Source organism: Ochlerotatus camptorhynchus, unplaced genomic scaffold, assembly GCF_037179485.1.
Source record: "Ochlerotatus camptorhynchus isolate MF236.1 unplaced genomic scaffold, CSIRO-AGI_Acam_v1.1 ptg000157l, whole genome shotgun sequence".
NCBI classification, from domain to species: Eukaryota; Metazoa; Arthropoda; class Insecta; order Diptera; family Culicidae; genus Ochlerotatus; species Ochlerotatus camptorhynchus.
The window spans coordinates 492,234-519,666 of record NW_027040647.1 but is presented as its reverse complement, the minus strand read 5'-3'; the positions used below and the strand labels follow the sequence as shown (position 1 = coordinate 519,666).

At 38.1% G+C, this 27,433-nt stretch overlaps 1 protein-coding gene across 1 annotated transcript in view; it reads right to left on the bottom strand.

The window, feature by feature from the left end:
• Spec2 (CDC42 small effector protein Spec2) overlaps positions 1-23,064 on the bottom strand; it is a 107,517-nt gene extending 84,453 nt beyond the window's left edge. The window contains exon 1 of the mRNA XM_065222119.1: positions 23,045-23,064. The gene's annotated coding sequence lies outside the window, so the exon portion shown is untranslated. The remainder of the gene's footprint in view (positions 1-23,044) is intronic.
• Between the last annotated feature and the right edge of the window lie 4,369 nt (positions 23,065-27,433).

Genomic DNA, 27,433 nt, shown 5'->3' with positions numbered 1-27,433 from the left:
TGTTTAATCATAAATCATATTCAACATCTCCTTCTTCCTCTCTTGATCCATACAATTGTCATCCTCTAACCTCGAGAAGACCGCGAGTAATCGGTTCAAATCCTTTAATTTTAGATTTAAGATATTAATAATGTATAACGAAAATGATAACTTGGCTCTGTAAAGTTTATTCGATTGAGCCTGTACAAATAAAGCAATTAACAATAAAAAATCTCTTAAGCATTATTTAGTTGTTCGCATCATACATGAAAAGTGTGAAATAATACCTTAAAAAGTTATTTTAGAAATTGATCAAATAATATGGAAATGCCACTAATCGGGCAAAAATGCACCCATGGTAGGGCAAAATTCACTACAATAATTGGGCAATATGACCCTCATTGCCATCTTATAAACGATCATGACCAATTGAGGCAGAAGAACGTCTTCGTTTTCGACAGCCTCCAGTTCCGATCGTAGTTGATCAAAGGTCCTTGACCGCTTAATAGACTTTGGAACGTTGCGGACCTTTAACTTGTAGGGTAACTACTTTGTTGTAAAAATGCATGTTAGGCTTAAAACGAAGGAAGTGCATCTTACCCCAACTGTGCATGCATGTTACCCCAAGTACCTCTGCATGACAGTTTCCAGTATGCAATCTACGAATTACCCCGTTGCAAACGCCACGCAACGCAACGCACTGGCAGGGCGACATCTGTCAAAGGTGAAAGTTATTACCCAACATTACTGAATATTTTGCTAATCGGTATTGGTATATCTAGATTCGGAAATAAGCTCTGGCAGGGAAGTACAACTTGATCTGAAGTAATATTTGGTGTAAAAATTGCTCAAATTGGTAGTTATTATAATTTTTAGTATAAATATTAATGATATTAGCTGTCAAGCGGAAAGCTTCAAAGTAAAAAAAAATAACAGTGTAACTTTAACGCATACACTCAATGACATTTCACCGTTGTTGTTTATGTTTTCTACAGCAGTTTGTTTGTCATCATTTTTTACAAGATTTTTGTTTTCGATAGCTCTGATCGATTTCGACTTCGGTTTTTCATGATAAAAACGGTACTGGACGTCCCCCAGCAGCAAATTTCTCCAAGTTGCAGGCTCATGGCGAATCGAGCATAATACGATCATGGAACCATCACTCTGGGACTCCGCTTACAGGGGTGCGTAGTCAGCCGATTTCCGTTCAATCGGAGGACAGCACATTGGTTTGCAGACGATGAAGAATTCGTGGAAATTAATGACTATTTCCTGGGAACGGAAGTGCGGCAGATTATGTGCACTGAGATCAGCTACCAAATAATGCCGAAATTATTAGAAAAGGAGCGGATTTTGGTGGCGGTGGCCAGCAAGATCATCAAGAAATGAATTACCTCTCGTGTGAAATCCATTTTGATTAAACGAATGTCAAATGTACACATAAAATCAAAAATAGCCAAAAAAAAAAAAACAACTGTCAGACTAAGTATAGCTCTGGCAACTCTGTTTAAAACTTGAAGCGTAAATATACACTGAATAAGTTTTCACTTAGTTTCTATAAGGAAAGCACATAATATTTTTCCAAAAACAAAAATAATGATTTGTATCTGAATATCACATAAACTCAGAATTTCTATCTGAGTAATCATTAGAGATTTCATTTGACACATAACGATCATGTGATTAAGTGGTGCAATTTTCAATTATGGGATCACATGAAAGTTATGTGAAATTCACATGGATGTTTCCCACAGGTTATGTGATTTATTTTATGAGTGTACATAAGATGGCCATATGTGGCAAGAAGAGCATCGTCTGTAAACCACAACTTTTGACAGTTAATTTGGTAGAAATGTGTGTAAGCTTCTTCGCTAGTAAGTTCTTATGCTGCGTACGGCAAAATACATTTATAGTAATGTCGGCAAAACTAGCAAAAAATTATAATATTTTGATGTTCAAAAATAAGATTTTTTTTTATTCGAGAATTGGTTATTCATACACTAGGATAATTTTACCCTTGTTCAATATTGCGTGGAGGTGCCATAATATAATTAGCTTTTGATAAATTATGTTATATTTATCAAAAAATGGAGCATGGAAACGGCTCTTCTGATTGAAATGACACCTGAGACAAAAATAAAAAAATATGTGTATGGTAAATTCAAGTAAAAATTTAAAATAAAAAGCTAAATATCTCAAAATGTCCTTGTTTGATTTTCGAAAAATAAAATAAAAAAGCTTATGAAAAATGAAATTTTTCGGAATGTTCATGTAATTTATTCTCAGAAAACAATGTTTGATACAGTTTAAATCATATGTGAAAAAATACACAAAAAGTACAAAAAATTTACCAGCAGTTCTTATTCAACGAGTTTTGTCAATTTTTAAGTGTCCATAGTTTTGAACATTCCAAAAGTTTGCATTTTTCATAAGCTTTTTTTTTTGAAAAAAAAAATAAAATAGGTAAACACACTTTGAGATGTTAGGGTTTATTTTTTTTTCCAAAACCTTTTTTTTTATATAACTTTGTCTGACGTCATTTCAATCGGAAGTGCCGTTTCCGAGCCTCATTTTTTTTTTTTTCAAAGGCACCATTTCGAAAAATTTTACAAGGTCCAAAATGGCCGAATTTTGGATAAAAACTTAAATCATTGTCCATAACAAACAATTATGCACAATTGCATGCAAATCGGAGAAGATCGAGGTTTTCCGATTCATCATTTGGTATGTAACTGCTCTTGTTTGGAATTAGAAATCTGATCGGGTGTTTTAATGTGAATTCCCGTTTCTTCTAAATATTTTTCAACATTAAATAAAACTTCTACTTCCCGAAATTGGTTATAACGTTATATAGTAAATAATATCTTTGTGGGACAGTTATGCGTAGAATTGGGCAAATTTCTAAGATTTATACAAATTAAAAAAATGTATTGACGATTGGTTATGCGGAGGGGGGGCCTAAAATCTCTCAAAATCGGTCTACGTAGTTTATGAACAGCCCCTAATGAAATTTTTCTATGATAAGTAACAACTTCAATATAGATTATCAATTATGTACACAAGTGAAGACATTCAAATGTTCGATTTTGTGTAGAATTTTTCGAACCAAAGCTTTTACCGGTCCTCATTAAGCCGCATTTCACTATCCTCAAGTGGACCATCCCGCAGCGATCAGCGCCGGACGTCGTGAGAGTTGGGCACTGACTCAAGTGATCAAGTGATCACGGTGCTGATTTGTGCGCGATGATGAGCGTTCGCCTCTCATCCACTTGGTATTTTTGCCCGTCCGTAGACCGCGAACGATGACGACAACTGGGAAAGGGGAAAAGACGCTTTTTATTAACAACATTGCCAATGTGTTTTTTTCGTTGCTTCCTTTCAATTGATCGAGTCTGAAAGCTGCTAGCCAGGAATAACGGTTTCCTCCCATGATGGTCGCTGTTTCTCTTCTCACCCCGGCGGGTATACCAGAGATAACCCCGTGCAGCGCCAGCCAGTGGAGTTTCGTCTGCCCAGATATGGGAAATAACAACGAAAAAAGTGGAACCTATATTTTTTTCGTTGACGATGAAAGTGTACAAAGAGAGATTAGACGATGTACTTGTTTTTTTTTTGTGTGTAGTCGGAACGATCATTGCTTTATTATACCCGTTAAGCTAAAGGTATGTTGAGTTTCCTACTGATGGTCTATCGTCTGTCTGGAACATTGCAGGTTATCGTACTTTACGATTGTAAGCTAACAGTATTTTTGGATAAACTATTCTTTAAATGTGGCTTGATAAGTCATTTTGTCTGTGTATGTTTTGTAGGTTGTGATCGAAACAAAACAAATTTAGCAAAATCAACACAAGAAACCAATTTATACTCTCAAAGTGCATTCAACTGAAACCTTTCTGACCCGTAAAACCATGCAAATATTCCAAGGCAATTACCGCCGAAATCGATACAATCCAACCTTTTCAGTACATCACATGCTGGATACCTACTAGCTTAACCATACGAGGTTCAACCCCCCTACCCCCGGAGTCGACACGCATCACCGGTTTGGTGCATCAAGTCGATCCAAAATTACCACTCTAAACTCCAACTGACGACAGATGTGTGAGAGGAGTAAAATAATCACCGAACAGCAGAAGATCACGAAAGACGCTCGCACACGTATCGTCTATCTATCAACCTTCGTCGTCTTGGAATTTGATCTTCCATGAGTGGATCTCGGTTCGGTGTAGGCTGGCTAGGAAAAGGGGAGCGCGCTGCAGTGCGTTGCTGGTGAGTTGAGGTTTCGTCTCGGTTGGTTTGGTTATTTTCGGAAGGTCCCATCAGCATCGGTAATGCACTCCGGGGAAATATTTCACTTCAAACGAGGCGTTCCGCAATGGATATCTTCTAGTTTATGGCCAGCGGTGGTGATATACCAAATCCATTGGCTCTCCGAGCCGGTTGTGATTTGGGGCAAACCTTTTCGAGAACGCGGTGGAACCCCAGACTGGGCGGAGTTGATGAGGAGACATTAACATGAAAGGCATGAAATATGCTCCGTTTGTAAACAAAGAAAATTCTAATCACTCTTTAGTCTTTGGTCATTTCCTGTCCGATTGTCGATTTCATGGATCACATTTAGCGTGATGGCGTGAGTACATCGAGCTAATCGACCATCGCTTTCTGACTGTACTTGAGAGGTGAACGAGTGTCGTCAGTTAATCTTGATAGGAGTTGTACACAACACGAACACCATGTGTTAAGTAAATTGTGGCGCTGCTGCTGGTTCTGTTAATTAAAACCTGACAACAACACAAGTTGTGGTTTTATCAGCTCCATTCGGCTGACTACCACAACTGTCCTTAACCGTGCAGAAAAAGGGGGTATTTGACTAGGTGGAGATTTGGTTACAACCTATCGTAGTTGATTACCTTCAGTCACGGATTGGTGAATTGACCGAATCAGGTCGCTTGCGAGAGACGTTTCATTTTTACCCAACTGTGTGTGTATGAGAAAGACGATAAACTTCTTCTTCTTCTTCGCATTTCAAGCTTATTGCATATCGCATTTTAGCTTATAACGAGCTCTCAACTTAGTGTTCTAGATACACTCCCATAATTATTAATTGAGAGCTTTCGATACCTGTACCATTTTTGCATTCGTATAATTGTGTGGTAAGTCCAATCAGACTTCTATGCCCAGGGAAGTCGAGAAATTTTCCAACTCGAAAAATTCCTAGACCGGACCGGGAATCGAACCCAGCCACCTCCAGCATGGTCTTGCTTTGTAGCTGTGCCTTTACCGACTGAGCTAAGGGAAGCCCGATAAAACATTATTCATTAACTAAGGAGCTAATGATTTACCAAGTGTTTCCGAGTCGTGCAATTGAAGCACATATAACACAAAAATGTAATTACAGCCCCAGTAATCATAGTCATAAGTCTAGGGTCATTTAAATCAGCTTCAATTCAGCATTGTCAATGCTATGAAACCATTCATCAGCATTATTTAGTGCTTCCAAGCCCAGGAAATTTTGAAGTCCTAAATCGACAAATGTGTCAATTTCCCAGGGCTATGCAGTCAGTGAAATTATGCCGACTCTGACTCCGACTCCTAGATTAAAATATTGAATTTAAATAACGTCATTAAATAGTCTACATAAGAGAGGAGCGGACTGGCTAGTTAACGAACTGTCAAAGCCAGAGCCAATCGAGCAGCACCTATCTTGATTGCATTGGCAGTGTTGCTAGAAATCACTTGACATCGGTCGCCAAGGCATTTTGTTTTGAATCCGCTCCTCTCTTATAGTAGACTCTCTCTAGTCTACAACATCTACCCGGTGCGCAGGAGTCCACAAAAGTATATGTTGCGAAGTTGGCGAATGGAAACGTGGATACTTATTTATGTTCTGAAGCACACTACTGCACTCAATATGGTTATTCAGCACGTCATCAACGAACATCCACTGCAAGAAACTACGCCGGCTTGACAAAGATTGAAATGCAATCAGCGCGCATCTATGTTCGTATGGAAGTAGATTTTCGGGAATGGTCCACGGAGCCACCATAATGTACCGTATGCGTGGTAATGTTTACACCATTGAGCAAAGTCAAAATTAAAAAAAATCTCAAAAATTTCGTTTTCGAGTTTTTTTTTTATTTATTCATTTATTCGCAAAAAGACATTTCAATCACCGTGGGAGTGTCCCGGTGGACCGTTAAAAGGGTTTTAGACCGAGAAAAGAAAGGACAACTATCCGCGAAGGTGGCCACAGGTCGTCCGATGGCAGCTCGGGTTCCGAGGGTTATCGCTGCTATCAAAAGCAAGATTCGGGTGAATCCAGTGCGTTCAATAAGGAAAATGGCAAAGGAACACGGGATCAGTGACTTTAAGGCACGGAAGATCGTAAAGTCGAAGGCGAAGTCGAGGGCACGGAAAAAAATTGGATTTTGCCAAAGTTGGCAGTCTTCTTGATATGATGTCTTCGGTTTTGTGTCGGAATAGGAATTTGAGCACTGTTTACACTCTTTAGTATGACGCACTTGACATAGATGGCCCACAGCGACTCACGAAGAGCTACTGATTTCGATCAATAGCTGTACGCTCCCTATGGAAGGCTCCTATATGGGCTGCAGCTCGCAGCTTGCAAGATTGAATAAACACCGTTTGGCGAGATCGGATGGAATTCAACTTTGAAATCTGTGTTAGGGAAATCGCTTTTCGCAGGCAATCAGTGATAATTTTAATTATCAAAGCAACAGTTGCACATTCGTGCAATTTTCAAAATTGACATTTAAAAAAATGATACAGTCTTAAATTTAACAGATGTATAGAAATATATCTAATCGGTTGGTGATAAAATTATTCATATTAGTCAAGGGGCAGCTGAGCTATTAACGTTCAAAATCTTTCATTTTTTGTTACATGTTCCATTTTCGGTTTACACAAAGTGTACCCCCATATAGAAATCATAGACGTCAAAAGCAGGCAACACTGGTGCGGTGTATTTAGCACCGTTGAAAGATTGTTTTCAAGCTTATCGGTATCGAAGCTTTAAAAAAAACGGTATTTATCGGTACTTTATTATTTCAATTAATTTTATATTTTTGCCGTTTTTGAAGGCGAAAATTTCAACTTTTGAACTAAGAACAAGACAACAAAAATTTCCAGTAAAAAGAAACTCTTTTGGATGAAGTTTGAAGAAAGTGCTAAGAAAACTCTGAAAAAATCGGGAAAGGTTTCAAGAAAATATTGAAAAAATGGGTAAAATATCAATAAACTTTCGGAAAATATCGTGACATCCAGAGGAAGCCAGGAAAGTTTCGGAAATCGGAAAGAAATTCTAGGAGTAGCCATTTCCAGAAGCCCAGAAAAAAAACATCCAATACAGGTTGAAAAAAAAAACCGCTGCATGATGCTCATGGAGAAATGACGAAGGGATATACTAGAGAAGACGGAAGAAACTTCCTGAGGTGGTTTGGAAGAAACTTTTGAAGAACGTCGGAAGTATACAGGGTAGATCCAAATAAGTGACGCATGAATTAAGGATCGGATCTCCCAAGGAAAGACAAATGGTTTTAATGGTTCTCTTCTATTCTCTTTATTACATTTTATAGTTTAAATTTACATATTTACTTTTCGATTCTATCGCCTTTTGCTTTAACTATTGCCCTTAGTCGCTTCGGAAAGGCATTACAAGCGCCACGCACCTGATTTTCGGGAATTTCATCCCATATCTTCTGTATAGTAGCCTTGAATTTGTCTATACCCATTGGCTTAAGATCCCGAAAATGTGCTATATAGAGAAATCCAGAGGGTTGGCATCTGGCGAAGAAGCTGGCCATAACTCCTTAGGAATGAAATCTGGCAAATTTGCGGTGCACCATGCTTGGGTAATCTTTGCTCCATGGGGCAAAATCCTGCTGGAAAACCCATTTGCGGTTACCGAACATCGTTGAAGCATGCTTCTTCAAATGGTATTCCAGAACCTCTCTTACATAGTAAGCCGCGTTGATTTTCACTCCTTTGTCAATAAAAAGCAGTGGTAGACAACCTTCTGCAGAAATCGCTCCCCACACCATGACAGAAGTATGATTTTGGAATCGTTGAACTCCGCGAATTGAAGAAGGGATATCCTGAATCGTCGCTGCATAGACCCTGTCGTTTTGAGCGTTGAAACTTTGCTGCAATACGAAGTTTTTTTCGTCCGAAAACACGATCAAGGAATCACCGTGCTGGCGAAGCAGTTCACGACAGCGAATAATTCGGTTCTTCTTGTTAGCTTCTGAAAGTCCATGAATTCTTCTTTTCTTGTACGGCACCAATCCAAAATCGTCTTTGAGAACTGATCTGATAATTTTCCTGGAAACCGCCAGAACCTGAGCGAGTTTATCACCCCTATTCTGTATTTCGTTCGAAACGAAATTCTTTTTGTATGTAAAATGTGTATGGGAATTTCGTTTCGAACGAAATACAGAATAGGGGTGTATATGACGATCGACAAGGATTTCGTCGAATTCGTTCTCGTACTACACACTTAGAAAAATCGATGTAAATTTAGGTGCTCTGAGACTGACATATACGAGCGTCAATTTTTACATAAAATTGAGTCATTAAATACGCGAAATTCAGCTCAATCAAACGTACTTTCGAACTTTTCAGTCTCGGAATACTAAATTTTACATGACATGTTTGTTTACGTCTCATCCTTTATGTCAAAGATGGATTCCGTCACGTGTAAGATTAGGTATTTCTAAGTGTGTACTTTCACAAGCTGTTTAGTACGTACGCTGCGCGGACGACCAGGTTTTAACTTCGGAACGATGGTCCCCTCCGTCCTCAATCTTCTCAACGTCCGGTCGATTAATGTGCGACATATTCCTTTTTTCCTGGTCTCAGCCAATATCTGGTAAGGACGCTTATTCTCCAAATGCAACTGCAAAATCCTTTTTCTTTTGAAATCCATCTCTAACTGAGGCACTTCCTGTTAATGTAATATAAAACACAGTAGTTTGTTTACATTTTAATCAGTCACTCTTTCATGTGTTCGCCACCAGATAGCTCTTACATAATCCAGAAGAACTTTAAACTGAAGCATCTGGGGGGAAAATCTGGAAGAAAGAGCATTCCGCTGAATGTCGAAAGAAATTTCCATTATAAATCGGTAGAATCTTCTAAGGTAGGACAATATTCCGGGGAAAGTTGAGAAACACTGACGGGAGAAGACGGAAGAACCTTTCGAGCGAAGCCAGAAGAAGCTTCCGATGGAAGTCGAAATAACTTTCCGGGAGGAATCGGAAAATAAGTTACGGGGTGAGGTGAAAGCAAATTCTAGCGTAAAGTTGGAAGAAACTTTCAAGAGAATGTGAGAAAGTTAAAAATATGAACATTCTGATGGACCTTTTTGGTCACATAAAAGATAAAAGCATTTTCAGATTCCCAAGAATTATTGGGATGAGCCATCAGCTGTTTCTCGATTCCGCGACCGTAGTCAAAAACGACGAGGAAATGGATACAATAGTTGAAAGAATATCAAACATAAGACATTATTAAAGATGAACATATTTTTGAGCGTTTGACATATTCAAAAAGATAAAATTCTCTCACAATGAAATTTGAGCGTAGGCAGACAATAATAATTTTGATTATTAAAAAAAACGGTATAAATCGGCATAAAATCTCTAAAACCGGTATTCTGAGGAACCTTATATATATATCAGTATCAAATTTGAAAATCGGTACAAATACCGATAAATCGCTATATCTAGCATCGCTGATATCTAGATCACTTTCTTGTCAGTTTGTGAATCCCACACACACTGAAGCAGTGCTAATACGATGATGGAAACGAACGTTGTTATTGTTTACCTTACAGCTGATGTTGGAGATTGCTAAGCGATGGAAATAGCAGGACATTAACCGGTGTCCGGGAGTCGTATCGAACATTGCTGGTTCGGAACGTGAAATGATAACAACGGAAGGAAACTGGACTTTTATTTGCTTGCGTGGTAGACATAGGTACCTAGTTGGTATAATAAATAATCGATGCAATGCACAGTATGATGCGGCTGGCTGGATGCAGATTATAGCAGTGGTGCCGTGGTGGAGAGCAGCAAGATGAGAGTTATATTGGTGGGCAATAGCAGCGGGTTTTTCTCGAGCCACTCTCAACCCAACTCGAAATTTTCGCAAAAATAATCATACCTGACTGATTATAAACAATTTAAAAATATTTTTATTTAACATAAGAGCAAATGGGCGCCAACTGCTGAATCGATTTGATTTTACCCTCTCCGAATTCCATGAAACTAATTCTGAAAAGGCAATCCAGGTTCCTACAACTTTGTCACAGACGTCATTTCGATTAGATGAGTCATTTTCGTGCTATGGTTTATTAAAACATATTGAATACACCAAATTCCAGCACAAACTTGGATCGTAGCCCCTAGCGAACAATTGTAAGATTCGTATTTTTTTTTGCTATTTCACGTGCATTTGCTTAAAATATGATTCCTTTTCTTAAATTTTGGGAGATTATGTTAATAATTTTGTTAGACAATTGTTCCTATTTGTTTTGGCAATATTAACTAGTTATGCATGTACGATTTATTTTAATTGATGTCAGATGTTTTTCCAAACTGTAAAATACTGAAATCGGACAACACAATTTTATTTAGGTTTAATGATTCATTTGACCCAATAACTAATTTAAATCCTTCAATCTAATACCATCGTTAAGCCTATAACTACCGCAAAAACATTCCTTCCATATTTGAATAATTTTTTAAACAATTGTAAAAAATTATTCTGCGTGAATAGGGGAAATGACTTTAATGTTGGCCTATAGATCTAATATTGGGACCATCGCTTAAAATCTGCTATCTAAATGAACGCCACATTGGGACGGTACTAATGGATATTTTTGGTCACTATTGAAAATTTAGTCGATTGCTGAATTTATGTATGGGCCCAAATTAGGGGCACTTGGGCCGACATTACATCCATTTACCCTATTCGATTTAAATCGCCGTGTATTTAACAAAAAATTTCGTGCTACCTGCGAGTGAAATTAACTAGAAGCTCACCAAGCATCAATAAATCTCCGATTTACAGTTTTGTAGATCAAGCTTCAATCCAGAAACGAACCATCTTATATCATCTAGCCTCACCGCCGCCGCCGCTGTCGTCGTCGCTTGTTTACCTAACGACCATCGAATGCCCACCATCCGCACCAACCAGTTTGCCCCCCCCCCCCCGCCTACGAAAAATGTTCATTCGCGAAAGAAATGGGGTTTGTCCGATCGGTAAATCCAATTATGCTTGAAGCACCCGGGCGGCGCTTCATAATAATTTTCACTTATCGGCCATCACCAGACAGACCTACAGAGTCCAGTCAGACGCCAAGATTCGTCAGGTTGCAAAATGGTACAGTATGTTTTTTTTTCAAGTCGAAAAGATCGACGGATTGCTGAATGAACTTGTGTACGTTATCTAATGGCATTTACTTAATAATAGACTTTGGGATTAGCTCTAATAAGTTCCTACCATTGAGAGTAGCGGACGTACCGAACTGATTGCCAGCCGGTCAGTGAAATGACCAGCCATCACCGCACTAAACATGGGAAGCAACGCAGGGCGGAAGACCTAGATTTAAACTTAATTTCGAGTTACAACTCTTGAAAGCTTATTTTTATAGCCCCAGTGCACTAAGAGGAAGGAAAGTTAGCTGCCTTTCAGAAAGGCTGGTAACATCCTACTGTGGTGGTAGGTATTCACACCAACACCGACAGTGATGCCATAGAGTTGCAAAGACCTGACCAAGTGACAACCAATTACACAACCGTGGTGCGTTAAATTGACGGGAAAAGGTATCGCTGGTTGGTAGGTATCATCGTGGTAGCTAAGAAAACTATTTTCTACAAGACAGCCGGTACATTCGGAGCCAGCACACGGGTTCAGCACAGCGGGATGTATACATTAGTTGGGATTAGTTCGCAAGTCAATCTCGATTAGCATTTTCTCTCCGGTGCAGGCTGACTGCGCAAATTTAATTGAAATATCATCATTTTGTCGGAAGTGGAAACAGTGTAGTTATCGTGACTTACTATGCAAGCTGTGATGATAGACAGTTTGGTCTACTGATTTTCGAAAGATGTACCTAAAGTACAACAACAATGCGCAACATCCAATACGCAATGGAAATTAATTAAAACTGACTGCACTTCGTCCTATTTCCGTACTGTGCCCTGTCAACAGATTGCATAAGTTGTCCATTCATACCGTCATAAATATGTACAATAAATGACTGCAAGCTTATTAGTAATGCATTTTACCTTTGGGAGAGGAAAAAGGTGCTTGCACTGAGCTCACGCGACTCTCCTAAGACCTACTACAACTAACGGTAGTCCCCATAACAGGAGACAGGTTAGTAGCTGTAGAGTATCTTATTCTCTCCGTCCGGTTGTGTTCGTTCAAGGGTGTGTAGAAGAGCGAGTTTCAGCTTGATTAAATAACATTTATCAATTGCGCTCGCACACATGTCATGGTGCGCGGGTTTACAAGGAGTGCGTTTAAAAAAAAATCAAATTAACCTACTGTCGTTGTACTTTTTATGACGATTGTGCTTAGAAACCATTTATACATTACATTAAATTCTTTATCTACTCCCTCCCCCCTAAAATGCCACGTCATTTATGCATGTTCCCTTAATTACCAATGCTCAGTAGGGTGGGTCAAATTTGTATGACGGATCACAACCCCATGCTTCCCACTGCTCTTTCGATCTGTATTGAAGTTCCCATCAACTGTCAAATTTGGCTACGATCTGCGCGAGAACTTTAAAGTTTTTATGGAAAAAAAATATGGGAATCGGAGTGAAACTATTGTTTTTTTTTTTTTTTTTTTTTTTTGTCTTTATTTTAGAGATTTTTAGCCTGAGGCTAGTTCATCTCTTCGTGAAACTATTGATCATGAGCATGAATGACCGCCCATGGTTGCTACTTTGTTATTGCCGGATCAGCTGTAATTACACAGAGAACCAATAGACGATGCTTGTGACTAGAATTCATCGTCAATGTGTAAAAACTGGTGATCTTGAAACTAGGCAATACCAGCGCCGGCCGCGCCCGAACGCAGATCAGGAAAGGAATGAATAAGAATGTGTTGACGTGACACTCGTTTTGATAGAAGTCGAGGAGTCCTCTTGTGGAGGAAAAGACATTACGATTTATCCCAGGCTACTATTGTAGAAAATCGAAACTGATAGATATTGGGCGGTACAGCGACGCCGGTGGTGTAGTGGTAAGCGTGATTACCTCTCATCCCAGCAGGCATGGGTTCAATCCCAGGCGGCGCCGCCGGGATGTTCTGAGGCATAACATCTCTTATCACGCCTTCCTTCGGAAGGGAAGTAAAGCCGTTGGTCCCTGGCGTCGGTAGCATTGGTGCTCAGCGTTACTGGTTTGTATATTCTCAAATTTACGTGATTTAAACTTAATTTTAGGTAGAATATAGTATACTTGGAGAGCAAGTAGTTTTTGTTGTTGGTGTTAAATGGAAACTACTATATGCGATTTACTCAAAATTGGGATATTTTGCTGAACCCGGGAATTGAGGGAAAAGTACTTAATTTTGGTTAGTTTTTCATCTACGTGTAGAATGTAGCCAAATGTACCGTAAGTTAGTGTAGCCAAACGAGCATGACGTTATCACGGTGTTTGTTGCGGGGGAAGTATTGTAATATTATGAGCACAAAACGCTTTCCACACTCAACATTGTTGCAAAGATTGCTTTGCACTTCATTTTGAACTTTTGCGCACAGAACAAAACAAAACTGCAAAACGAAGAGCGCTATGATGGCATGAACATTTTTCACGGATGCCAGTAAGATCATTTATTTTTCGTGGTTGCCAAAAACGTTTCTGACTCTGCTTATTTGTGGAATCTATAGTATCTATAGGCATCACCAAAGCAACCATAAAAACATTTTAGAAAAGAAAAACATAAACACAGCTTCATAAAACAACATAAACAGGGAACATGGCGCTCTCCATAATGCAAAAACCTCCATAGAACTCATTGAATCACAACACATTATAAACAGCGAAATTATCTGCAAGCATCAAATTTATGATAATTTTTTTTCTTCCCGGACGCGTACATAGCATTTTATCAAATACGATTATGCACATATTTTATAAAATATAATACGCAACTTACCGCCGAGTTCATTAACAAACATCAGCAACAACCATTTTTACCTTGCACTATACTGCCGCTATTCGCATAACAGCCCCATGTCCTGTGGATTTCCTATAACCATTTTGCGATTAGCGGCAGTATAGTAGATAAGCGCTGAGTAATTTACCAAGTGAAGCTTATCCAAAAGTATCACTTCTTTCAAGAAATTTTCATTTAAATTTTAAATTTAATTTAAATTAACTTCGCGATTCAACTACTGTGACTACTTTTCCGAATTTTGTCACAAGGCATAAAAAGTAACAAGGACTAAAATATGTTCCTTTGATTACTGAAAAACCCGGTCCTCTAGTTTGAAATTGTCAGGACTAGGGTTCGGAGGTAGATCTTATACCAGTAACGCACTACTAAAAGTTGATCTACCAGCGTTACTGGTTTGTATGGCAATCGGAGCGAAACAATTCAGATGATTTTCAAAAATTCAAAAATTACTCATTTTTTATCAAGCCTGAGACTTAGATTGGGAAAACTATGCAGAACAACTTTGTCGAAGACTGTAAACCGATTGGACTTCTGTGCAAATAGTTGTATGCGCAGAGCACATGGCCTAAAGTAAACATATTGTAACCTTTTGCACAGTAGTCGAATCGACATAGTCTTCGACAATGTTGTTCTGTATAGTTTTCCCAATCTAAAGCTATGTCCATTTTTCTGTTTGGTTGCTTGCTGGCTCGATAAGAACGATATCCTGCTCGCAAACGAATTCTTCGAACGGTACTGCGAGCAGCAGCGTATTTTTGTGCGAATTCATTATCTGATAGTCCAGGGTTTGCTCTGACGGTTATCAACACCTTCTGGTTCAGCTTGCGGTCATATGTTCCACTACGACGCTTACCTTGAGGCACTCGATCCACGCTCTTTCGCTCCCTGAAACGTTTGAGCACATCATAAACGGTTGATTTGGCGATTTTCAACGTTTTTGCGATTTTTATTGCGGACCACGTTGGATTATCAACGTGGGTGTGCAGAATTTTTTCACACCTCTAGGCTTCCATCTGGAATAATGTTTGACTCATTGCACGAAACACCGTGAAATTTATACCACAGAAAGTGGGCGTTTACCTAACCGCTGTAAAATAATTCTTGTAGTGGTCACTTTCCGTGCCGCTGCAACACAATAAGTGATTCTGGATTCTAACTGGACAGAACTTTAAGTCCCAGGTTTGTCTGGTTTGCATTGTTCATAAGCTTTTTTTTCTATTTTTTTTTTTAAATATCGGGCGAGGACATTTGAGATATTTAAGTTTAAACATTGTTTTTAACTTTTACTACTAGAAGATTATGTGTATTTTGCAGTCGATCCGAGTATAAATATAGCACTAAATCTGGGTTTGAAAATTGGTGGACACTTAAAAAGTGAGGTTCCGCGACGCTACTGCGAGGCCAGGTCAAGCCTGTATGCTGGATTTTGGAAGGTGAGAGATTTGACTAGAAAATTCTATTATAATATTTTTTCCTGAAAACTTACGATCAATGGAAAATATACTGAATTCTCGGACTATAATTTTAAATCAGCAGAGGAGAGTTTCACAGCATTTCTCAGGAGAATTACATTGGAAATGAGAGAAAAAAAATTAAGAAATGTATGGTATTACATGGGAATTTTTGGAGAATTCCAAAGACATTCTGAGAAGAATAACAAGTGCATACTTCAAATGTTGCAAGGGAATTTAAAGATATTTAAAAAAAATTAAAAACGATGCAAATTCTGCTCATAGAAGGTATTTCTCATATTGTAAATAAATTTTGAGGAGAATACCAAGAGAATTCTGACGAAATATTCAAGGAATTTTTTAACAACATTCCAAAGAAACTTCAAAGATGAAATCCAATGGAATTCGGAGAAAAATTCCATGAATTTATGGGAATATTAATTTCAAGATAACTTTGATGATAACTCTATAATCCATAATCCAAAGAACGATTCCAAGGGAAGACTGATGATAATTTCAAATCAAGTTGAAGGGGAATTCCATACGATTTTTGAAAAATTACTTACCGATTTCTCAGGAGAATTCCAGTTAAATTTTCAGTAACATTCTGAGCAGAGTTCTAAGATTATTTGAACAGAAATCCAAGACAGTTTTGAGATGAACTTGAATGAAATTTTGATTTCCAAGCTTTGTATCCGCAGGGTTAAATTCGATAGCGACCAAAACAAGCTTCAAAAATCTTAACGAAACATAAAAATGGAATACGTAAACAAATCTTCATTCTACCAATAGGATTATCGATAGTGTTTGTAACCTGGCCAGAGCTTCGCACCAAATATTAAACACAAATTCGCTTCAGATTTTAAAATGTCAGCGCTGAGGCTCTAGCAAATATGGTAGTTTGTTTATTGTTATCCTTGCATTCCCAAAATACCGATATTTCGTAGATATTTTATCGATATTGTTTAAAAGATATTGGTTAGATGATATCGAAACTAAGCCATTACACGATAATCAACTTTTTAGAAACTAGGATTATTTAAAAAACGAAACAAACTTGCGTATAAAGACTGATATCAAAATTCATATCACAAAAATCTTCTCATATATTTTTTTTTTTTTTTTTTTTTTTGTAGTTCACTTCATATATTTAAAGGAAAAAATGTTCGTTTATTCTTTTGGGTCCCAAAACAACAAAAGTCACACACTAACATTCCTTCCCTCTCCCACCTGATTGCAAGGACGTGGCCGGTGACGTTATTGATCTTTAAAGGTAGGAGTCACTGGAACATGTACACTGAGAATGGCAGTGCCCCAAGCCCCATTCAGTTGATTCTTTGTACAATTTCACTGGTTCAGATCAATCACGGAGTGCAACTATCGATACGTGCAGTCAGACTAAGCTAAGCTAAGCTAAAAATGTTCGTTTATTCTTTTGGTTTGCCAAATCCGAACTACCGTGCCTTTCGCTTAACCCCGCCATTAAATTTTGCACAGTGATCTCATCGACCTTATTCGCCACCGAACGCCAGTTAGATTTAAACTGCTGCTCGTTTTCCATGGATTTATTAGTTTTTTTGAGATTCCGTTTGACCAAGGCCCAATACCGTTCGATAGGGTGGAGTTCTGGGCTGTTGGAAGGGTTGTGGTCTTTGGGTACCACAACCACGTTGTTCACATCGTACCACTCGATTGCCTTTTTCCGGGCACTCCTGGACGTAGATCTCTTGATTGATGGTTCCCGTAGTAATGAAAATGCCGCTGTTTAGACCACACGTTTGATGGTTTTGAAAATTTCAGCCACCTTCCCTTTTCCTGATGCGGTATAAAACTCCTGTCCCGAAAGCTGCTTGAGCAGATTTGTATACAGTAAAGAGCCTGAATTTATATATAATCGGATCGATTTTAGCATAGGTCCGTTATTGATAACAGCGTTAAATGTACCTTATTGTCACAAACGTAATTTCATGTGTTGTAAACGGCAATATTATTCCAGTTAGGAGGTTAAACATAATCGTCAGTTTATGGGCAAAAGCAGCGCGGGAGGAGGAAGGCAGCGAAAATCGTCGAAGCCAATTTAAAGGGCTAGTGCTTTGGAAACACATTGGAAACAAGAACATGTAAAGGAACAAAGCACGTGGGATTCCTAGAATTGTTTTGTTACTGGACAAATCTTAGTTGGGACTAGATATATTTTAGGAAATTGCACGTGATATCAATATCATTTTAGGCAAGATTTTTACCATAGTTATGCCAACCAGAATTTGGATGTTTGAGTTTTAAATTCTGGAACGTTACAAGAGAAATTCAATCACCATTAAATCATGTTTTTAGAAATACATTCAACGGTTCAATTATATCAATGAACAGAACACTGATCATTTACTGAGTATAAGGACTGTATCGAAAATAGTTGTAACAAATTTTTCTTTCCAAATCCATGAAAAATATTTTGAAATTTAAAAAAATGTTTCTTTAACTATATGTATTTCATGTCCTTCTTACGAAGTTAACTTCACTAAAACAAATTAAAATCTATTCTGTTAGGTTCTTTTATGATCTAAGTTTTTATTCGTCTTATAAATATTGGACAGTGTGACAAAACAGGTTTTAAGCACTTTTTGTCGGCATCGTAGTATATTTTTGATTTGCAATCAATTCTATACTTCAGTTTTGCTGAAAAATTGATAAAATGAAGAAAAAAAAATTGATTAACGCCGGGAGTGACCCAATTCAACTTGCTCGCAACTGCAACATTGAATGCCGATTGCTGATTGGCAATTTTAAAGAGCATATTCAAAGGGATATTAAGAGCTCTAAAACCTTTAAATAGTCAAACATATACTGTAACGATGCGTTAAAAAAACACACGAAATGCATTGTCAAAACCTCATAAGAAGAACTACATCTAACATGATACCAGTCCTTTAAAGGGTATATTTTGATTTGTTTTACTTTGTTAAGTTTTAAAGAAGGACATGACACACATAATGGATTAACCTTTTTTTTATTAAATCACTTCTTTTTAAGGAATTGGAAGAAAAATTGTGTTTACAACTTATTTTGATACAGTCTTTTATAAACCTGTGTTCAATATAATAGCAGCGCATGCCGATTTCCATACAAAATGGTCAACTTTGACAAGTTGTAACTTTGTTCTCTTAATATCAATTGAGCTGAAACGTTCACCACAGAACTACAAATATGTTCAATTTTACACTTACGATTACAAAATACCAAATTTTTGGAAGCACGGAAAGTGAGAAACTAGGTAAAATTGTTCAAAATAATAGCAGTATTAATAATTTGCATTTCAGCTCAATTTTGAGATTTTAAATTTTACATTTCTCAAAATTTTAACAATCCCCACCCAATTAACAAATGTACATAATAGTTAAAAATGTTTAAAATATTTGCAGCACATGAAAATTCAAATAAAAAACTGCTATTATTTTTAACAGTTTTACCTAGTGCCTCACTTTCCAACAGGTGCTTCCAAAAATTTGGTATTACAGGGTGTCGACTCAAAGTCGAAAATAAAGTTCCCTGACTTTCCCTGACTTTCCAGTCGGTTTTCAGAAAAATTCCAGTCCACAAAACTTCGTTATTTTAACCTAAGAAGCTACAACGTGATGTGCTTTATTATACCGTAGCGTAAGTTAAGGTTAGTTTAAAATGAGCAGCAGGGTAAGCTTTCGAAAATATCAAGAATAGCATACTCATGGCACTTACAACAGAACTTGATACTAATACAATTTTTACAGACTATATGACCGACTACCTACGAAGGATGTGAATAGACCTAGGGCTATAGATACATATTATAATATAATAATGAATAACTACTGCTCACAACTAGGCTCCCTATTCATTACTAAGTAAGGGGCACCACAAAAGATCAAATAATGGACGCAGTGGTTCAACTCCCCCCAACAAAAAAAAGTAATAATAGGAATATTTAATCAATGTTACCAAGCTCTCAATTTGTGTTCATAATTTCACAGCCAAATAAAAATCAACCCGTAGACGATCCTTTCTCTTTACATATAATTTTTTGTAAAATAACAGAGCAGTGATTATTCTTGCTTTGGCAACCGAACCTGAGGATGCACTGCTCATGCATTAGTCAGTTTCGTACTCTCTGGAATTCCATATGACAACCGCAGACATGGTAAAATAATTCAAGTTTAATTATCATTAACATTTTATTCTCTCAGTGAGTTCACATTACAACGAGAAATTGCAAGTTGAATATGTGTTTATTTTCGGATTACTTTTAAAAATGTTTATCATTTGAGCAGAACAATTTTCTCCTGTAAACGACGATCCTTGTCTACATGGAAAGCGAATGCGATTTTTCGAACTCGCTGAATAAGTTCATTCAAAATTTGTAAGTTTTCGAACCCGCTTGCATGAGTAACACCATCATAGATCTGACGTCGCGCTACGACTGAAGGCCCAAACGCAATGTGGGCAGAAGCGGAACGGAAACGGTGTCACAAATGACATCAAGATGCCTAACCGCACTCGAATGTAGTTTTGCAGGAACCAAACAATCTCTCATTGAATGACCTGGAGATCGACATACCAGTGACTCGAACACTTTAGATTCGACCCCGAGCAAGGTAATCCCATGGTAGTTTTCCACATTGCATTTGTCTCCTTTCTTGAAAACAGGGAACATAGTAGAGCATTTCCAAAGCGTGGGGAACTTACGCTGATGGAGCGATAGATTAAAAAGCAGGGTCATCATCATCATCAGGGCGGCTAAGATATCACAGCATTTTTTCAGCACAGCAGATGGCATAACACTCGGTCCGGGTGAAAAAGAAGATTTAGTTTTCCTTATCGTAGAGAGAACCATTTCAACATCCACAGTAAAAACATCCATGTTTACGACATCGGTTGGCACATGGTGGACTGCTAGATTGATTTCAGCTTGCGATGGTGATTCGTTCGAGAAAACGCTCGAGAAGTGCCTTGCAAAAAGTCAGCATTTATCCTCAGTTGTCAATGCTACGTCGTTGCCCAGAAACACCTTCGACGGGACACCAGTTTCCTTTCTTTTAGTATTTACGAACGACCAGAATCCCCTAGGATTGCTTCGCAGATTACGTTCAGTGCGAATTACATACCGCTGGTAGAGAAGCTTGTTGTAGCGGCGATAGTTGTTACTGGCAATTGAAAAATTCCGTTTGGTCAAGAAGCAGAAATACAGTCGCGCAGAAAGCAATTATAGCGATCGACAGCTATGTCGATCTCCAGGTCATTCAACACTTTCCAGTCTATCTCTGACAAGGAACGTCGCAGCAAACGTAAATCAGTCTTCCGGAAGTTGAGACGATAGACAATCGAAGTTTCATCAAAGTGAAGTTGAGATCTATTTGCGATAGAAATATCCAAAGCAGGATGGAAGTTGTCAAGAGGAACGATGACATCAGGCGCCTCAGTAACGGTACAGTCAAGAAGTGAATTTTCACTAAGTCTAGGAAATGAGACTGAAAGTTGGGAACTAGATTTATATATCTGCCTCAATCCATGAAAACCAGTACCGTCCACCAGCAAGCGGCTGGCCGGAGTAGTAACAGATGCTATTGGATCTGGATATGCAAATCCCTGACCTGAGTGCGACCAGATAAGCCCAGTTTGATTGAAATCACCGAGCATAAGAATCATATTCGGAGTGATTTGAGATTTGGACGTAATTGTATTTGTAAACAAACACGTCAATCGTCGATTTCTCGTGAATAAAAGCTCAATATTATAAACAAACTATACCAAATGATAGAGGAATCATACCTCTACCTCGCAGTGTTATTAGTTTTCAAAATTGAGCTTTTATTCGCGATAAATCGGCGATGGACATGGACAAATCACTCCGGATATCCGAATAATTAGCCATAGAAGAAGCAAATTCTACAGCATCCATATGAAGTTGCATTATGCTACAGTCGAGACGTCGTTCAGGGGGAATGTACACCGTTCAGATGGTCAATTTTAATGAACCTGTCCAGAACGCCTCTAACCATTTGAGACATTGCGTTGCACCAAAAAGGCACCATAGGGTTGTCCATCTGAAATTCGCATTGAAATGGCTCAACTTCGACAGCAACTGATTTAAAGAAAGCTAGCTTAATACCACGTTCAGACTACAGAGTTATAACATGTTATAACGGTTGTCAAATAATTGCAATACAGAAACCACCATCAAGATAGTGCTATAACATGTTATAAATCTGTAGTCTGAACGTACTATTAGCCATCAGCAGCGAGACATTCAAACAGTTTTTAACATCTTGGTAGGAAGCTGACGTTGGTTCAATTTTGTCTTTCTGGACGCCTTGAATAAATTTTCGTATTTGCGGAGTAATTTTGATTGCCCTCTGAACAGCAGCACTATTTTCCAACCATCGGTGACCGCAAAACTTTAGCGGGAATATGGTAGATCCAGAATACATCGTGATAAACGCTCGTCTTGCTGGTACATCTTTGAAGATATTGTAGATACCACGCAAATCTAGATAGAGCTGGAATTAGGGCGAAACAGCTTTTGTAAACAATGACTTCTTTCGATGATTTCTAGAAATTTAAGACTCGCCAACGTAAATCAACACTACCATCGGGTAGGGCAAGATTTCCCCTACCCGATGGTTATGTTGATTTGCCTGGTCGTGCCTTGAGTTCCTAGAAATCATCGGGAGAAATCATTGTTTACAAAGGCTGTTACGCCCTAATTCCAGCTCTATCTAGAAATATTTGACAACAATGAATGTATTATGCAAAATATACAGCCCACAGCTTCCCAGATCTATCAGCTTCTCGCCACCTTTTTGTGCCTCTAGCTTCAATTCACATTGGGCCCATCCATGGACACTTGCAGCAACTTGTTCGAAGAGATACCGGCAAGGGCGTCCATAAACGCAGCGAGTAGATCTGATGCCCGGGATCTTCCCAAAAACTTTGACTTCATGCACTGATAAAATTTCAAAGATTGTTTTTATGTGTCCCACACATGATTTTTTTGCAATGTGATCAACATTATTTTTTTCCCTGACCTACATTAAAATTCCCTGACATTCCCTGACTTTCCAGATCATAAATAGAATTCCCTGACATTCTCTGACTTTCCAGGTTTTTCCAGGTAGTCGACACCCTGTTATTATGTAAACGTAAAATAGAACATATTTGTAGTCCTGTGGCGAGCGTTTCAGCTCAATTGATCATAAGTTAACAAATTTAAATCATGTCAAAGTTGACTATTTTGTATGGAAATCGACATGCACAGCTATACTATTGAACACAGCTGTATATATATATATATATATATATATATATATATACCTACAAGTCCTTATTTTTATATAAACTAAAACATACTTGACAATAAACTTGCTTACCTTGCTAGTATTATAACGAACAAAACGCCGGATCAGTTAATCCTTTCTTGTGGTATTTGAAATTAGCCAGGATGTAGAAAATTCTATGTACATATGAAATTAACACCAGTATTTTAATAATAAAAAATATTTTTTAAAACACGCATCAAATATTATGAAGCCACTTTGAATTCATGGAATTTTAAAATACTTAGTAGGCTTTCAACGTAATCCACCGCAAAACCCCACAGTACAAAGGAAATGCGTCAAAGACTACACAGCTACGAATCTTTTGTCACTTTTAGAATGCCGTCGTAAAACAGCACCACCACTTAAACTCTTCGGCACTTCACCACCGATGAAATTATGCAAATTTTATTATACCTCTTCGGCGGTTTTCACCATGCACGGCTTATTCTTCTACAACTCCAACGTGGACTGAGCACACCCACGCATCAAATTTATATTCAACTAACTGTCGTATAACGTTGTTATACGTTGATATGATTTGGTAAGGTATCTATTTATGGTAGAGCATACAATAAATAAAAAAAACAAGTTCGCCTATTCTTGAATTCAATCAACTGAACAGCTGCAGAAAGAAAAATGCAACACTATTGTTCTGCTCAACCGAAACTGGAAACCCCAAAAGCAACCACAATTGAATTTTGTTCACTTTCTCCAATCACAATCACTATAGCGAAACCAAATCACTGTTTTTTGTTGTGGTGCTTTTGTTATGGTCATTTAGGTCCAGATCGATCTGTTTCGATCAGAATATGGACGATCACACTCACACGAATGGGGAGGAAGACAACACACTATTCTTTCCTGGTGATCACCAACAGCAGGAGACAATCATCACAGATATACTGTTTCTGGAATTTTGGTTTATTAGACTTCGACTTAGATGCACGAAGATGTATAATCTTACAAGCAGATGCCTAATCACACTCGTCAATCGTAAAACAATAATCAAAGTTCAATTCACGTTTACAATGCTTTAAAATCGCTTCGACTATTCGCAATCTTCGATAAAAAAAAAAAAAAGTTTAAAAACTACAAGCCAACAGTGCAGCAGCAACCCACGACCGACCACAAAGAAGCAAACAACACGAATGAAGTGTAAACGAAAGGATTCGACAACTTTTGCGGATGGATTTCTTTCAGTTTCTTAACCAGTGTTGTTCAATTTGAGTTCATTCGTTTTCTCACAAGTGTGAGTGATTGAATGCATGAATATTAGGTTCTGCAGCGTGACGTCACAAATGAACTCAGTGTTAATAGGCTGAACCTTTTTGACAGTTCAGTGGTACTGTTTACAAGCACTTAGTCGTTTTTTCGAAAAAATATATTTTAAAATTTCCGAATTTTAACTTGAAAATTGTCGAGGAACAGCGCGGTGAAAGGATGTTGCTCGTGGACAATGCAGAAATGCTGTTTACATCTCACTGCAGTCTGAAAAATTATCGAGAAAATCCACCCAAGAAAAAATCGGCTAAGTCCACGTAAACAGTACCACTAAACTGTCATCAGATTGAGGTTAACCCCGACGGTGCAAAACCTAATTAGGTTTTGCACCGTCGGGGTTAACCTTAATCTGATGGCAGTTCAGTGGTACTGTTTACGTGGACTTAGTCGATTTTTTCTTGGGTGGATTTTCTCGATAATTTTTCAGACTGCAGTGAGATGTACACAGCATTTCTGCAATGTTCACGAGCAACATCCTTGCAACGCGCTGTTCCTCGACAATTTTCAAGTTAAAATTCAGAAACTTTAGAAATTTTTTTTTCGAAAAAACGACTAAGTGCTTGTAAACAGTACCACTGAACTGTCAAAAAGGTTCAGCCGTTTAACACTGAGTTCATTTGTGACGTCACGCTGCAGAACCTAATTAGGTTCTGCAGCGTGACGTCACGAATGAACTCAGTGTTAATCGGCTGAACCTTTTTGACAGTTCAGTGGTACTGTTTACAAGCACTTAGCCGTTTATTCGAAAAAAAAAAATTCTAAAATTTCCGAATTTTAACTTGAAAATTGTCGAGGAACAGCGCGGTGAAAGGATGTTGCTCGTGGACAATGCAGAAGTGTGGTTTACATCTCTCTGCACTCTGAAAAATTATCGAGAAAATCCACCCAAGAAAAAATCGACTAAGTCCACGTAAACAGTACCACTGAACTGTCATCAGATTGAGGTTAACCCCGACGGTGCAAAACCTAATTGAGGAGTTCGTTGCGTAAATACTAGCGCTTGAAACTCGGGCATGAGCAAGGTAACTACATATAGGTGTTCTAATGTGTCAAATTCATGATTCAGCCATGTTGGATTTTTATATGGGACAGCGACCGAGTTTGTTTACAATTTGCTCTGAAACCGCACTTCAGTGCTAACATTTGAAAACGGCACAAAAGCCATTTGTAAACAAATGGTTTGTGGGCCCTTTACTCACTACTTGAAGTACACCCACGCGACACAACAGCAACATCGGGTAGGGGAAATTTTCCCCTTCCTGACGATGCTGTTGGTTTGCGTGTGCGTTCTTCGGGTAGCGAGTAAAGGGCCCACAAACCATTTGTTTACAAATGGCTTTTGCGCCGTTTTCAAATGTTAGCACTGACTTTTCCCCTCCGCGACCTCCTCGCCTCAAGGGGGGGAGGTGGCTGTCAAATACGAACAATCTTCGCCTACCTCGCATAACTGGTTCCAAACGTAAACAAGCCATAAGAAACCTACAGGGTTTGTTTACGTTTGGAACCAGTTTCATACAAGATGATCAGTAGGCTGATTTGACAGCACATCCCCCCCCAGCCTCGCCTATATAGTGACAAAGCTGCATCACCATATATATACTCACCATGGGCATGAGCTTGGGCAGCTTGTTGAACTGGCTGCGTACGGTATGCTGTAATTTTGTGTTTTGAATTGACCGTTTCAGGTTTACTGCAGAGTCGATGTTATAATAAGAGTCCCGCCAAGAGAAAATGTTGCGAACAAGCAGCACTGTTTTTGATTTATTTTTCGTCAGAGTGAACGGCAACCAGATTTTTTGGGTTAGCATCGGATGACTTTCATTTAGAAGTGAAAAATTTCATGTCGATAACGGAGCTTCTGGGAGACAAATACAATTATAGAACCTGGAAAATGGTCAAACAAGTAATTGGTATAACTTATAAGTGTGCACTAAATAAATCGAAGAAATGTTTTTCTTCTAAAAATACTAAAATATTGTTAGTAATGAATTCCATACTTCAAGAGCAAATTTTCATTACGTCGAATGTAACAAAGGTAAACAAAGTCGAGTTATCAGTGTCAATCGATGCTCCTGCTATTACACTATATACTGTCCGAATATAGGATCACATCCCATTTTTAAATTTATTTACCAGTCGAATTGCTTTTTGACGTAATCACCTTCCGATCAAAATAGTTTTCGATGTTACTTAAGTCACCCGATTTCTATGGAGATGCCGTTTGCCTTAAGTAACAGCACTGAGAAACCCGTGAAAAGTGTACTTTAGTCGGTCCGCTTTCTCATTATTAAAGTGAATAAATCGAACTGTTTGTTGCTAAGATGATTTCGGTGGTCCTAAAATGATGAATGGGCTGCACGTAAGGAGACGTAATTGATAATTCTCCCGAATATCCTGGTAAATACACTTTGACTTAAGTAACAATAGGGGCCACCAAACGACGTATAATAACTTTTGACTCAAAAACCAGTATATATTAGCATGAAAGCTAGCGATTTGCATTTGTATGATTAAAACCCTGCTAAATATGTTAAACATTGCTATCACTATGAGATTATATGTGTTTAATTGGAAATAGGAATAACTTTTCGGTCATCAAAACAAAACTTTATTTTTCTCGGATCGATGCGAATGTTACTTACGACATAATGAAAATTTGCTCTTGACTTGTACTTCACTGGCTGTGGGAACAATAATTTTTATTTACTTTGCTTGTTTGGTACCCCGCTTGACAGTTCGATTGGTACTACTGGCTTCACTCTTGGCGGGACTCTTATTATAACATTGACTCTGCCTCATGTATGAATTTTCAAGTGACACAGATACGTCTATCCAACAGTAACAGAGCAACGGTGGACAAGCTAGAGGGTAAGTGATTTATATTATTTTCATAGATAAGCCCTAGAAAAATAATCATTATTAAAGTTTTCATTGCCCGGTGTCCGGATTATTATTGAATAAAGATTTGAAATTGAGTAATTTATTATGCCAATTAAGTAGTAACTGTTAGCAGAAACTCATTGTTTTTAAAATAATTTACTCATTAATGAGTAAAGCCACTGTTATTAAAAATGGGTTAAATTAAACTCATTAAAGGGTATTTGACTGCTACCGTGCAAGCGTAGGGTTTGTTTTCATTTTGTTGTTTATTTTTACTTT